Source organism: Apteryx rowi, unplaced genomic scaffold (genome assembly GCF_003343035.1).
Source record: "Apteryx rowi isolate R43461 unplaced genomic scaffold, aptRow1 scaffold_23, whole genome shotgun sequence".
Classification (NCBI taxonomy): Eukaryota; Metazoa; Chordata; class Aves; order Apterygiformes; family Apterygidae; genus Apteryx; species Apteryx rowi.
This window is the reverse complement of record NW_020448641.1, coordinates 2,935,349-2,950,383: the sequence shown is the minus strand read 5'-3', so window position 1 is coordinate 2,950,383 and position 15,035 is coordinate 2,935,349.

The following is a 15,035-nucleotide window of genomic DNA, read 5'->3' as shown; positions in this document are numbered from 1 at the left end:
CAGCTTCTAGGCTATTACTCTTATAAAACCAAGCCAGAGCGAATCGTTACCCTCCTCAAAGTGTTGTAAAAACACACTTCAGCAAACCCAGAAGCTAATTCAGTTACAGTCTCTAAGCAGTGAGCAGCCCTGCTAAGGCCGTTATTCTTCCTTCGGTGTATTTGCTGCCTTTATACGCCGGTGACGTTATATCAGAATATCCAAATGCAGTATGAATTTCTTGTGACACTGCAGCTACGAAGCTCAGCTAATGTGGAAGAGCTCAATACAAGACAATACKGGAAAGGAAGGTGATTAATTTAACCAAGCTGATATTGCTCACACTTACTCTCTCACGCCYGCGTATTCCCAAGCACCAAGGCACCCGTGTCCACGTGCTTGTCCAGGGTTCCTTGCAGGCACATAGAGGATGAGAGATGCCTGCTGTGAAGTCCTCATCCCATCCTGAGTTATTCTGAGGTTGGTGACCAGGTGCTGGTTTTTGGATGTGCCCTTTGGGAGTTGACAGTGACTGTGATCTTTCATCTCACTGTTCAGTCCTCCTTCTGTGGGACTTCMACAGGCAACACTCTTGATTTATTTGTTGTCTATTGGCTCCTTATCTGATGTGGATCCAGTATGGTTCCAGTTCTGCTCTTTATCTTCCCRCCATCATCTCCTAAWGGCCTCAGTCCATTCTTGGTGCTGTCTGTCCTTTATGGATTCCTCACCTGGCTGCCTTGAGTAGCTGCATGTGGATATGCTGGCACCACGATGACCTGCTGATCTAGGTGTCACTCCTTTGTCCTTGAGCCTCCGTGGCCACCCATCCCCATTCGTACTTCACTCAAGTCAACATTCCTGTTACAAATATCTGTAAATTTATTACCAAAATAGATATATCTGATGTGACACTTAGCAGACCCAGAATTTAATCTCTGAAGAGTCTTTCAGCTTTCTTTAAATTTGAAAGACCACACAATCAGAAGGCTGCTGAAAGAAAACCGTTGGGAAAGGTGATCTCTTCATGTCTTCCATAGCCAGCCTTGTCAAGGCCATTAGCAGTATCCATAGGGGCCAGTCTGTCACCATTTAAGACAAGTCCTGCTGTTCATAGATTAAACCACTCCAGATGTGATCTGCTCACACAGACGTGTCTGAAGCAATGCTCTGTCGAGCAGTTAGTTACCCTAAATTAGAGTCTCCCTTTATTTCTGGGAGCCAGATTTACATCACTGCCATACTTGGTCATCGCTTGAAATGTAAAGCTGAGAACAGCCGTGTCCAAAGCAGKCTGTTCGTTCCTCCAGGCCACAGGTCAACAGGAGTCATTAAAATCAGCAGGATTGTCACATGCTTGAGGACCGCGCGATCAGCCCGTTGGAGCATCCTGTTCCGATGGGAGCAATGCCACAAGGCTTTGTAACAGAAATTTTCCCAGCAAAAGAAATGTAACGGTGTCAGCTTTCCAAGTAGTATGAGAAAACAGATTTTGATGGCCTGTAGTTCCTGCTTCTTGAAATTTGGCTTATRTTTACCTACTGAAAGTTAACTTACAGTTCTTATATAGAGAAAGGAGAATCTCATAATATTATTTCTCTGAGTCTTAGCGTGGGATTGAGAGGGGAATTTTTACCGGTGTACACTTCAGTTCTTGTTGGTCCCATGCAAAACCGCGAAAGGTTTGTTGGGGAGTTTTTTGTTTGTTTTTAATCAAATTTGTTTTCAACAGAAAGCTCCATGCAAAGGTCACATCTTAAGCCAGGTTTTGTAATTGACATTTATGATTACTGAAAACGTCTCCGATGAGAGCACAAATGCTGTGTGTAAAAATGTTTTTAAAATCTGCCTTGTCTTAGCCTGTGGGTTGTTCTTTGTAGTGGCCGCGTGGCGTGTGGCTCGGTGGTCTGCAGAGCCAGATCGCGGGAAAGTTCGCTCTAGGTAAGTGTGTGTCTGCGTTGTCGGAGTAGGACTGAAGATTCTTCTTCTTATTGAAGGTCACAGGTAAGGCATTGGAGCCAAGCTTGCGAATGAGTCAGGTTGTGGTGTATATCTGGGTTGTGTGTTTGTTATGTGCGTGTATACACACACACGCATGGATCTAAACACTCTTTTTTTCGTGTAAGTCTTCTCATTCCATTGACTGGTGAGGTGTGCACCATCTTACTTCGCATTAGGCTTCTTTCCCCTTAATTGTTGTGACTTTTCTTTGGAATTCTTCCATGCAAGAAACTCGATACAGTGTTGATAGTAGCCATCCCTGTGACGAATGCTCACAATAACCTATTTTTAGTCAAAGTTCCTGTGGATAAACTAGTCATTCCTCAGATGCATATTTGACACAGTCAGGTGAACTAAGCAAAACGTTTCTTATATAGACTACAGCTGGTTTGATATTTAAATGCAGACCAGATTTAGATAGTATATGGTATTATAGGTGTCATTCTTTTTTTATAACCTAATTATTGCCATTCTGTACTAGGCTTTGGAATAATTTTGGATGCCATGTTGAACAAAAAGTATTTCCTTTTCAAGCTGAAAGTGGAGGGAGGTCTAGCAGGAGCTGTTTTTCCAGATCTGGTATGTTAAGCGTGCGTCTGCGGTGTTTCGTGGACCTGCTGTTAATCCTGTCTACCTGTCAAAAACGCACGCAGCTGAGAAGCAGGCTGCCCTCTCTGCCGCTGCCGCTCTTCAGCCGTTGCTGGAAACGTCGCGCTTTGCCGTGTTCGGGTTCTCAGCGCTTCCCATCATGAGCCTCTCGTTTAAGTTATTTGCATTCTCTTGTAAAAAAAAAAAAATCATTCTGTTGCTTTTTTTTTTAAGTAAATGCAGAACACCTTTCTGGTGGTTTGCTTGTTCTTAGTGTTTCCTTTGAGACTCGGCATTGATAAATTATCTGCATTTTGCTCGATGTATTGAAACTCAGTGAAAGGTGCTCACGTTAATTTTGCACTCTGTGTCTTCACCTTGCCTTGTGCCCAAGCAGTAAATTGTGGTGCGTGTAGAATATGCCCGTGCAAGAAAGGCCAAGCGTGTGCGTGTGCGTGTGCGAGCCCTGAAATGCTTAAATTGTTTTCCTTTATCTTCAGCTCTCAGTGTTAATACAGTAATAAGAACTGTGAGGTCCAGTTGCTCTGACATTTCAATTTCCTTTCATTCTACTTTTGTACTTTTCATGGGTTTAAACTGAATTTTGGGCTTGCAGTTGCCATCTTCCTGGTGATGCAGAAATGTGTGGCTAGGTATAAATAYTTTGTTATTGAATGGGAATTAACCAGCTGTTATGCAGTGAGGCTATTGATAGGGTTTTTACTTTCCCCTGGTTTTGTCATATGTRTTCTGTAGACATGAATAATTACTGCAAATGAGGTTTCTCTATCAAATGACAGAGATCTAAATTTTTAATTTCTAATGTGTGTGGTATTCTAGCACTTTAATTCAAAGATGCAGAATTAAATAACTCATTTCACATCTAACTGAGCTGGCTTTGAACCAGTGAGCTTTGCAGATACTCGCTGACCCCGTTGCAAGATTAAGGCTGACCAGTGAGTACACTCAATCTCTTCTTGCRTTTTGCCAAGAAGTTTCTGTTCCTTCATGCAGTCTTGTTACMGTTACGTACCGATGCCTGGTTTTCAGAATCCAGGTTAACTGGCTAAGATTCATTGCTATCCCAACTCCCTACCTGCCATCCTGAACTTACGGAGATTTTACGGGCGGTGAAATGTTGCTATTTTGGGTGGAATCCATATGGTTTGGGCCTGCTATTCCATTCACTCAGCTTCTCAATGCACAGTTTGGCACTTAAGCTATCAAACTTCTGTGTTTGCAGCCCAAACTCTCTTGCAGAGCTAAGGAACTAAATGGGGTAACATTGAGCATAGCATATCAGTGCTACAGGTTCAGCGGTGAAACTCCACTTTCTTCACTGACAGCTTATTATTTGCCTTCTATATTATTAATGAAGCTTCCTCTGAGCTGGAGCTCAAGACAGATTTCAGTAAATGACCTATACAGCACATTCTCCAAGWCTTCAGCCTCCTTAATAGACACTTCCATTTCCATACGTACAAATGCAATCAGTACTAATACAGCGGCAGGCAAATATATAGGTGACATTTAAAAATTACTTTTAACTATAAGAGCAGACAGTTTCATRGTCTTCACAAGACATTTAACATCTGGTGTAGCATGTGAATTCATTGCGCTGTTTTTGCTGGTAGTCACTGGGGGAGCTACCAGTTTCATCTTCGGAGTCAGATGAAAACTAAACTCTTTGGAAAAGTTGATAGCTGAACTTCAGAGAAACCCCCCCAGACTTAAGCTTTTATTTTTCGTCATGAGAGAGATGTTCTCGGGGGAAGGTAGAAGGAGGAAGAGCCGCTGGTGAATTTTTGCCAGCAAACCTCCCCACCCTTGCCCAACTCTCTTGCATTTGCTAGTGCATTGCCCCTTTTCTCCCTTAAAGTAGGAGAAACCCAAATTCTGCTTGCATCTTATTTGTCAAATGRTTCCTAACAAACTCCCATGGAAAGCATATGTTTTTAAAAGGCTTTTGGGGCCTGGGCACCAAGGTTCCCGTGTGCTACCTTGAGCTCTACCATATCACAGCAGAGATATCTTCATTATGGGCAATGCCCCATTACTCGCCTCCATGTCCTTTGGGTGTCTTGCATAGCGTCCCATAAAAAAGCTTTCGGCCCCTGATTGTAGTCGTAATTATATGACCAAGACTGAGCATTATCGGTCTCTTATGCGTTGCTAGACCGGGAGGTCTAGATGCTTAACCAGTGCTTGAAAAGATGCTCGTTTTGCTCCTATCCAAAGCTGTGGCCCGTTGCCAGTTTTCATCAGAGAGGAATATATAGTGTCATCAGCATCCGAGTGATTCCTTCACGAAGGGAGAGAGGAGACAAAATCAAATGCGACACTGTTTTCCGACAGATACGGCAGGTTTTTGTGTGCTCYGGGTGTTGGCAGTTCTTCCAAGTTTTATATTTCTTCTCAGAGGCCTTATTTTCTAATGACGGTGCTTATATTCACTCAGCGCTGTAATCACAATTTAAATTGTTTCCTTCTCCATCATCCCAACGACCATTGACAGAGCATTGTATCGCTGGTGTAGAACCGAGTAAATTGAACTACAAAAAATGTCTCGACTGAAAAATACTCGGTGGAATATGAAGCAGCCTATGGAAATTACTAGGTATCCAAGCACCATTTTAAAACTGTTTGACATGCATGCTGTGCTGAGTCAAAAACTGCTAATGTGGAAGCGTAACGATTTGTGAGGTAAAGAAATCCCACCAGTGTCAGTCCATGCAAAATGCTTTTTAGATTAGCATAAATTATGCAATTTAAAATTAACGTTTGTTTTAACATTATGGATACTGGTTTGGGAAGTGAGTTCTTGTCGAAAGAGAAGAAGTCGCTGCAGAATACAGAAAGTTCATTTAAGCTGTAATTATTGTTTCTTAGAAAATTATATATATTTTCCTGAATTTTGATCGCATGCGCTCAAAATCTATCAGAGGAAAATCAAAAGAAATCAAGCATAAATGCAGAAATTTCAAATAAAAAATGGTCTTTTTTTCAAAAGAGGAGTTGGTTATCTCCTCCAGACTAGCGTTCCAGGAGCATTCCTGTCCTGATATATTTTTATACTCATGCTGAGATTTGTCTGCCAATATTGTCTTGGTGTACTTGGTTGTGAACTTCTTTCCGTGAATTTATTACTGGGTAGAGCTGGCAAATTTATTTGTTGTTCTCCTATGTAGCATGTTATTGTTAACTTGATTGTCAGAAGAAAGTAATAGAAAAAAAGTAGAAATGAAAGTTTTTTAAGGAAGAGGTCCGTTTGTGTCTTCCACTAGTGACCTCCTGGTCCGTGGAGAGACGAGTCGAGRTCTGGGGAGGGTTATTCAGTGCTTTTGTGCCAGAACTTCTGTCTGTGTCAAGCGTAGTGTCTAAAACAGGCAGTCAAAAAACATTAGTAAATGTAATAGGAAAATAACCTGCTGGGAGAGACAAAACACAGCTGAATCTCTCATCAAAAGCCGCAAGAGAGAAAATAGTGCTCCTTCTTGCAACGCCTGGTCCACGGAGGCTCCCGAAATCGTGGCGGAAAGCCAGCTGCTTCGGAAAAACTGATTTCGTCTCTCCCGTTGGGCGTTGTCTGGGGATGTTGTGTTTGCTTAAGGTAAATAGCGGAAAACGTGCCTTAAAATAGGCCAGTTCTCTTAAAAACCTGGAAAATCTGAAGTTCTGTTTTATTTGATGGCAAATAACAGTATTGATCTCAGGTTTCGTACCACCTGTGTAGTTTAAAAGCAAAAAGAGAAGACGGAGGGCTAAATCCTCTCCTAAGTTGCAGCTCAGCTGTGCCAAATCCGCTGAAATCACTCCTCACAGGTATCGCTTTCGGCAAAATGTAGAGTCTTTTCCCCAATATTTAATCAGTGTAAATGAGTCCATTAAGCTGTATAATAACTTCTTCAGGATAACACTGAGTTTCTGCCCGTAGCGCTTGCACACATCATTTCTATATTGCATTCTTGTTTTTCCTAGTGCGGCTGTAAGACTTCTGCCAACGGGGATGCGGCAGCTTTTCTAAAGCGCTGATAGCAGTAAGGAGAACTCTTGCCAGAAAGGCTTAGTTTGTTCCTCCTGTACTATGTCAAAAACAGTGTTATAAAAAGATTTCCTTTTTTTAAATGAATGACCGATCGGTACGTGTTCAATTTGCCCCAAGTAGTCTGTAACTAATCTTCATTCAAGAGTTGTTCAGACAAAGTTACTGTTCGTCTCAGTGGATTATACAAAATACTGTCTAAGAACTGACGTTGGATTTTGTTTAACTTGAAGGACTATGGTCTAAGAAATTAATCTCATGTACAAGTTGCAAGGAAGTATAAAACAATACTAAAGTTAGGTTTAAAGTCGACTTGGAACGATGATTAGTCTTGATTCTTGAGGATTAGTCTTGATTCTTGAGGATTAGCATCCTTCCTTGGTAAGACTGTGGTTTAACTGCAAAATAGCTTTGCTGGACCTGCCTTGCAGTGGGGTGTGCTTTACTCCAAGGAAAATCTGGGACTGCTTCAGTGTCCACTTGCAACTCGAGTCGAATAGGCACTAAAAGATTCTGCGTTTTATTTTATTAGTCTGCGGTGCTTAAATGCTTCCAGCTCCGTTTTAGGAAATTGAAAAACTCGCCCGCACGCTCGCGTGCTCTCGCACCAAAGGCCRCGTCAGCCGTGGAGGATTACGGAGCCTGCGGCTCCTGCTCTGCTGTAACCTTGCTCCCGGGTCCGAGCTGGCGGTTCAGGGGATGAGACGCGCAGGTGATTTTTGGCAAACAGGCCCATTATGGCAAAATATTTCCTTCCAGTAGTTGCTAAGGCTTTGCAACGAAATCAAGGCAGCGCTAAAACAAACCCAAACGGGGGCAATGCAAATGCGAATAAACCCAGCGTGACTGCCAGACCTGCAGGGATAAATCCAAGCTCTCCGAAGCCGGGGGAAAYGCGGAATGCCGCGTGGGCGCTGCGGTGGCGGCAGGGCCGCAGCAGCCTGGGGCCGGGACCTCCGCAGATCGCCGAGTTACTCGTTCAGGCTGCGGCAGGGGTTTTTTTGGGCATTTCCCAGGGATGTCTGCTTTTCCTGGGGGCACCGTAGTACCAAAAAATATATATATTTTTTATTTTTTCTCTGCGCGGAACTTAGTTTTCTCCCGTGTTTGTTGTTTCTGGCTGACAACCAACATCAGCCCATGGTGCAACCTAATTGGAAGTGACCAGTGACCGCAAAGCCCTGCGCGGYGGGGAGAGCCTTTTTCTTTTCTTAAATATGGTTGCATTTAAGGTGATGTCCTCTTTTTTTTCCCCCCCTTTCTCCCGCCCTCCCTCTCCCCCTTCTTTTGCACGGCCCCAACGCGTCTGCGGGACGCACCGCAGCTACGAGCCCAGGCGGGCGGGCGACGAGCGGTGGCTCGCGGGAGGGATGTCCGCCCTCGCCCCGTGGTTCGGGACGCCGGCTCCGATCATGGGTGCTTCGGCAGCTCTTCCGTCTCCGTTTCGTTAAACCGCACGTTGCACGGGCTCTTTGTTAAACTGCCCGCGTGACAAGCCCTGTTGCAAGCTGATGTAGTTATTCGTTGACTATCTGCTCTTTAAAACAGAAGATTGCATTTCTGCCAGTGTAACAGCCGTGAAAATAAGAGATCCCTGCGCCTGGTGCGTTCTGCTTGCACGAGAAGAAAAGTCAAGGGGAAGAGCGCCGAGCGCTTGCCTGTCTTGGCAGAGAACTTGCCTGTGGTTGAACTGTAAAATAAATGTTGCTCGCRTTTCTCTCTGCTCTCCTAAAAAGAAGCGGTGGAGCGGAGGAAGGCACCTTCAGGCGAGAGCAGGGCTAGCGGCAAAGCGAGCGGAGCGCGTGCTCGCCGCCTGCTCTGGGGGAGAGGACGCGAGCGTTCGGCGGCTCCCAGGAACGGCTTGGGACGCCCACGTCGTCTGCAAGGGAGCCAGCTGGTGACTAAAGAGGGTACCAAAAAGTCACCGGCAAGTGGGTCGCTCTCTCCTGACCCCTGGATTTACTTTCAGATGGGGAAGGCAAAACTGTAACGTATTTTAGGTTAAAATTTCCTTTCTCCGTGTCAGGAGGAACGTTGACAATTCCATGGGCTTTACATGATATGCAATATTTTAAATATATCCCTGAGGTTCCTTCCCACTTTCTCCCTCTCCCCGTAGTCTCCCACTGCTGCCTGTGATCCAGGGAGCCCAGCGCGGGAAGAGCCCAGCGCGGGAAGAGCCCCGCTGCGTAACCTTGGCTCCGGCTGGGAAAGAGCTTGGAGATGCTGCTCAAAGACCAGAGAAGCAAAACTGCAGGCAGAGGAAGGGCTTTTTGATACAGGATCGTTAGTAGCTAAAGGATTCAAGAAGAAAAACGCTCGCGTGGAAAGGTATAAAATCCTAAGCGCGTGAGAAAAGCGGGTCCGGCAGCTGCCAGCCGGGGTGATGGGACCTCGTGTGAGCACCTGAGTTAGGTCCTGCCCACGCGCCATGGTCGGCGCTGGAAAGTCAACGTTTAAAATGAAGCCCTCRGCCAGGGGCGCACGCGCTGTCAAGGGGTTTCTTTTTATTCAGGATTAGAAATACTGCAATTGCAGCTCCCCTATAAACAGCTGTGTTTAGTATCGGCCGTTATCTCTAAATGGGAGGGAGGAAAGCAAGCTCTAGGATTACAGATATTCTCGTTAGGAAGCACCACTAATGAGGTCTGGCTTTTCTATGTGCTATACAAGCCATCACTCGAGTTTTCTAAATAATGCTCCCCTAAAAACTGATGCTTTCATTTCTCCTTGCTGCTCGGGTTCCTAAATTTTTATTTAGAAGTATAAATACATGCCTTGATCTTTAAAGTGTCAATCAATGCAGAACTTTCAAGTTACCATTGGAAAATTCATGTGTTTCTCYGATAATGGAAAAAAAATAGTTTGCTTCATAGCTGCTACTTCCACAGCTCAAAGCTTAGGCAAAGTAAGCTGGTTCTTGCACATAACGTTAGAGGAAGAGCTAATGGGAAGGAAAAAAATCCCCCAGCAGCATAAATTCTAGGTGACTCTCAGCAAGAGCACACGGAAATTAGCTCTCGGTATTTGCTCAAACATGTCTTTAATAACGGTGCTACAACTTAAGCATTTAGTCTAAAATCTAAAAGGCGTCTGTGTAAATGAGAGGTAAACTTTTAATCTGAAATTGGTATTGGCAGCTGAGTGTTACATTATTTGCCTGTTGGATTAATATCGAAGATTACATTCTTCTGATAATATGCTAGTATTTTTTTTAATTTTATCTAAACTAGTCCACCAAATTAAACGGCTACAACTACAGTATTTAGAGTTTGATAATGCCATCTGTATCTATAATTTTTATATTACAGAGATAAAGATAACAGTATATAAATAGTCCTATTTCAGTTCTCTGGTGAACACGTTAGATATCTTACTACTTAAACCTATGTCTTACATCATGTCATTCTGCGTCGCACATAAATCTGGTCCTCCAACCTCCCCTTAGCATGCTGGATGCAGAAGGTGCTGCCGAGACGGTGTGCGTGTTGAGATCTTGGCCTCGTTGAAGTCAGTGAGGGTCTTTCATTAAGTTGTTATTCCTAAAGTTGTGGTTTACCTCCTTTTTTTTTTTTTTTTTAATGCCTGTAAGGCTCTTTAAATCTTTRCTATCTTGTTCACAAACTGAAAGGATTTACAGAAAGCGCAGTCTGCGCTTTTTGCGGTCTGAAAACCGGCATTAAGAGAGCTGGAGCACGTTCAGCCCTTTGGAAACCGAGTCGTTTCCCTGGTTAAGTATCTTCACCCAGGTTTCGCGCAGCGGTGTATCATCGCTTTCCCCAGTTTCTCGGTGGGCCGGCGATGGGCTGCCGGACGCGAGCCGGGAGGGCGGCGCGGGAGCCCGGCCGCGGTTCCCCGATGCGGCGCGGCGGGTGCCAGCGGCGCTCGTGCGGCCGAGCCATCGATGACTTTTTGAGCCGTTGGAGCTGCCGTTTCACCTAGGCTTATCCCCCACCACTCGAGGAGCAGAATTACTGGGATCGTGCGCGAAAATGGCACTTTGAGTCTCTGCAGCTCCTCATGCCACTGTTTGCCCTCGGTACGGTCGCTAGCTTCTATGGCTTTTTGTGACTTTTCCTGTCTCTTTTGGACTGAGTCAAGGCTTTTAGTTATATCCTCCTTTTAAATTCCGAATGCAGAAATTCTCTACATCTGCCTCTCTGCACTACGGAGAGGTTGGCAATGGGGTAACATATGTATAGCGCAGATTTAAGAGTGTTTTCACTTAAACGGATTTGATTTTATCATTCTAGATGACCTCCACTTCCCAACACATTGCTCTTATCAGGAGCACAGTAGCTGTCAAGAAAAATGGGATTCAACCATTCTGACAAACTTAAGGGGAAAACTCAGGCTTTTGAATATTTTGTTCTCTACTCTAAACATTATACCATTTTTTCCGTTCCTCCTTTATTTAAGGACAAATATTTGTTCAACACTGTCCTGATAAAAGTGCGATGCCAACCTCATGTTAAAATTCAGAACCTGAAGGGGATCAATTTTACAGTTTCTCTTTTAACTTTAGACTTGTCAGGCTCTGTTATTCTCAATGCAATYTGACAGTTGTGGGTTAAAAAGACATCAATTACCTTTCGAAATTRCCCTCTCTGCTATAGGATTAGCTGCGTTTCTGCTGACATTGAAAGTTCACTGTGCATACTAGATATTTTTTGGAGGAGGGCGAGGGGGGAGCCTCCAAGTGCTGCATATCACCATTTTATTGCCCTTCACTAGGTGCCTTAGCTACCGCATGGCGCTTCCCCGGAACCGTATCATCTTGCTCCTTCTTGACCACGCTAGGCAGTCATTTTAGTTATTAAGAACAACCAGTCTCTGTAGGTTTGTTGTTATCGTTTCACTACTCTTGTAATTTGTACAGCCTGTAAATTTGCTATTTTGCTGTTGCATTTATTCTACTAACCATGCAAATATTGAATCAGTAGCAAAGTCTGGCACTCCTGAATGAACGGGGGCAGTTTTGTTGTGTGCTGTGCAGGAAATGGCTTTCCTATGGCGCAAATGTTTGTCCAGGCGTCAAAWTTTTCTCTTCCGCATTAGAATGGGACCAAGGCTCTTGCAAGTGTGTTTGTTTGCTTTTGGGTTTTGCAAAAATAGGAGAGCGTGGAGGAACAGCGGAAAGGGCTYCTCCAGAGGACGGTTCACACCTTGACACTCAAAATTGCCTTCTGGAGGAACCGTCCTCTAATGCAGCTCTTGTGCCTAGAAGTGCTTTATTAATAAATACCCCTATGCTTCTACGGGAGTTTAGGAGGATAACAGAGGCGAGACTTCAAATTTGGTTTCTAACAAGGACTAGTTCCAGAGATCAATGTGTATAACGTGATACCAAGTGGAGCAGCTCACCAGAAGCGACTGACACACGCATGTATAGGAATAGCCAGCTGTGGGCATCCTCGTGAATTGAACTGTTGTTAATCTGGAGTTTTCCAAAACATCCTCTTTTCCTGCAGAAATGCTCTCGGGACGTGCACTGTGCAGAAAACGTGTTTATCCAAAGCATTCTGAATCCATCAGATTTGGTGCCGGTGCGTTGTTCAGCCGTGGGGAGCGCGGGCAGGAGTTCAGACGTGACCATGCAGCACCTGTTCGTCATCGGTGGGGTCTGCTGTGTCCATGCAGCGCGTGAGCRCTAGGTCTGACATGTCCTGGGCGCCTGGGATTCACCACGTACAACACGTGTTGTCTGCTTTGCAAAAGCATAAGCTCAAAACCACGGGCAGAAATAAGTGAGATGCTGAGATTCAAGTCCTTTGTCCAAAGCAGATTGATGACAGCTGTTTTGGTATCTTCTCGCCCTCTCTCTGATTTTATTGACAGCTCTTGCCAGAAGACAGGATATGCTAGGAAAGGTCACCTTAGAAAAAGGGGACAAGTATGTTCTTTGATCTTAAACATCTGGTTTTGACGTTTTGAGTGACTGGGTTGGATGGTTCTTTGGTCTGAACTCGAGCCATAACTTCTCACGTTCACACGTTCCATTTGTTCCGTGACTGTGTTTGACCTGTATCGAACATATTCAACTGCTACATCCTCCCCTCTCTTTTCCACATTTAGTAAGGCTTTTGTGCATATTTTCAGTGACAGTAGATGAATTGATACTAGAAATGTTGCAATTTAATTTCTAACTAGAAAACAGAGAATGTGACTGCAAAGCAAATATAGTGACCCAACAACAGAGCTGTCCTAGATTCTCACATCTTGTTTTGAAATTTTATGACAGCCTTATTGCCCAAGGGTACAACATAATCACTTCGCAGTTCAGTGATACGCTTTCTTTTAGCATCTGTACTAAATGTGTTTTTATCCCTACTGTATGTAAGAGCGCTTTTTTAATTTTTCAAATGGGAAAAAAAAAACTGGATCAAAGTGTGTAATAGTTAAAATTTCCTTATTTTAATTTGGGATGTAAATGTGCTTTTTAAATTAACCACCTCCACCCTCCTTCTAACTTCTTCGTGGATTATGTTATTTTTCTTACTTTCATAAGACAGTAGGCCTGGATAAGACTGTCATAGCTCACTATGTTGTAATCTTTGCTAAGATAYCCTCTAAATATCTAAAACGCAGTATCATTACTGGCAAAAGTGACTTTTTGTTATTAAAATTATGAGCAGGTTGTTGATATTTCAGCATATTGTGAGGCGTTTTCCATAAAAGAATTACACTGGCAAAATCGAATACCTACACTGAAAGGTGTGCTTGGTGTCATTTCAAGAACCTTAAACCATTAATTAGTTCATCTCTAAATGAATCGTTCACAGCAGTGTTTCTCAGGCCGGGACTCGTGCTGCCACCAGGCAAGGTGCGAGGAGGGCGAGTGGTCTTGATGACGGTAAGTCAGCTCCTCCACGCCATATTTTGGGTACACACGTAGGTTCCCTTCCCCACCCCAGCCTTGAGATAGCGTGGGGTGTGCTTACAGCTCGCGTAGCGGCGCCCGTTTGCGCCGAGGTCCGATTCCRTGATTTTTGCTCATGTGGGGTAGCTCCTTCTCCGCGTCGTAGCTCTGAGTTCAGTCCTGCTCTTCCAATCCTTGTGCTAGGATCACTTTCAGACCTCCCCTGATACGCACAATGCATAAAGGCCAGCATGAACCTGAGAAGAAATGAAATGGTTAAAGAGGCGAAAACATTTTTTATAACTTAAAATATATCTACATGTTCATGTTTACATGTATATGCAACTAAAATAGATGCGTAAGTGCAATAAACTTRTATTGCTCTGCTTTTCTGTTAAAGTCCTATGTGCAGGGCCTGAAAATTGTTGTTTCAAGTCCAAGGTGCGTGATCACTGAAGGGGTGAACTGCTAAACATGTAGAGTCTTTATCCTGAAAGGTGCTTTTAATGGCATATTTTTGGATCATATGAAACAGCTTGCTCAAATAGCTCAATAAACAGCTGAGTAAAAATTAGACGTTGTTACTTTGACGCTTGTCTTCCCAAGAARCATGCTTGGATTTTTCCAGAGCACTTTTTGTGTTTGCTTCCAGTGAAACCAAAATACGTTTCACCTTGATTTCAATGAACCTWTGGCTAAGTTAAGTTCCTCTCAAGCCCCAGCCCTGTGCGTGGAGCTGATGAAGAGTGAAACAGACTGTGCTGACACTTAGGAACCGTGTTTTGGAGGAAAGAAGTCGTCCCACTGCATTTTCTACCAAGATACTATCTGACATCTCTGTTAAATGGGGATGGTATGAAGCAGTAGAGTGAGAAAATGTCCCAGGAAGACCTTTTCCTCCTTGTCCCAGCCAGACCTCCGCGGTAAYTCTTCCTCCTCTCGTTTTGGGCGATAGACTTGATGTTTGCCAATATATWGTTCTGTGTCTTCACAGTGTCCCAGGCCTTTCGGCTCCGTGACAGTCGTGGCAGAAGGTTATGAATGAGCTGTATGCCCTGAATTATTTTACCTGGCTGCGTGGTTCCCGAGTCTATCATCCAAGAGAGGCATTTAAGTGTCAACATTTTTATTTTGTGCTGTCTTGAATGAAATAGGACCCTCACATCCCCGTGACTAGCATAGCATTTTCTCATCTTCTCTTGGTGCTTGSATTAAATGCATAAAAAATCTTTCAGAGGTGTGTGGTAAGTTTTGGAAAAAAAAAAAAACGAAATAGTTGTTAAATTAATAAGCAAAACATAAGTCATGAAATATTGTATGGCCATAAATACTGATTGTATTTCTTGCCATAGAAATTAAAACCAAATTTATTTGTATTTTTCACACCACCTTATTTAAAAGTAGAGTTCCTGTTATATTACCAAAAAAGTAATTAATATATAGGGGTGAGAGATTAAACTGTTGATGATCTCAGTCCGTTGTAATCCATTATGATCTGTTGGTCCCAAATGRTGGTGTTAAGGTACCACCTCCATGTCCAGTAGATTTCTCATAATTGGTCTGAAT